At 28.8% G+C, this 632-nt stretch overlaps 1 protein-coding gene across 2 annotated transcripts in view; it reads right to left on the bottom strand.

The window, feature by feature from the left end:
- LOC105461051 (DNA excision repair protein ERCC-1) overlaps positions 1 to 632 on the bottom strand; it is an 8263-nt gene that overhangs the window by 6972 nt on the left and 659 nt on the right. The window lies entirely within an intron of this gene.

The raw sequence follows: 632 nt of genomic DNA, 5'->3' as shown, positions 1-632 counted from the left end.
TCACATCTCTTGTGATATTTCGAAATTGTGTGGGTCTTTTGAAATGAAACTTGGCACAAAATTTTCTTTTATCTGGGTGGACATTTTACCCACTATAACGATCGATTACGCGCGGGGCCCGAAATCACCTCCTTAACCCGCTATACCCTTTGTATACATATTATTGTATACACAATTATATATATAAATACAATATATTACACGCTATTATTATACGTTAAGCTGTATGTGTTGTATTCTATCAACATGTTGTATTCTATCTTACATGTTTTGATCTTGAAATATGTATTGTTGGCAAAGAAAATGGTTTCAAACGAACTTTTAAAGTTGATGTCTTATCAAAGCATGATTCCTCAAAATGTCCCAAGGAGAACAGAAAGATCAAAATGACATCAAAATGATATCAAAATAAGATCAAATTTTAGTTTGTCAAAATGATGTCAAATTGCAAAAATTTTTGATGTATTCTTGACCATTCCAATTTAATTGCTAAAATAAATTTGTTTTAAATACAATAAATTTTATTAATTAGCATCATATACTAAAGAATGAAAAAAAATATACATAACAAAATTGTGATTAAAAAATACATTTTTAGAAACTTATCGGAAGAGCACACGTCTGAACTCCAG

The sequence above is a fragment of the Wasmannia auropunctata genome, unplaced genomic scaffold, assembly GCF_000956235.1.
Source record: "Wasmannia auropunctata unplaced genomic scaffold, wasmannia.A_1.0 LD310116.1, whole genome shotgun sequence".
Lineage (NCBI taxonomy): Eukaryota > Metazoa > Arthropoda > Insecta > Hymenoptera > Formicidae > Wasmannia > Wasmannia auropunctata.
Note: the sequence above shows the minus strand (reverse complement) of the source record. Positions and strands in the feature narration are given on the sequence as shown.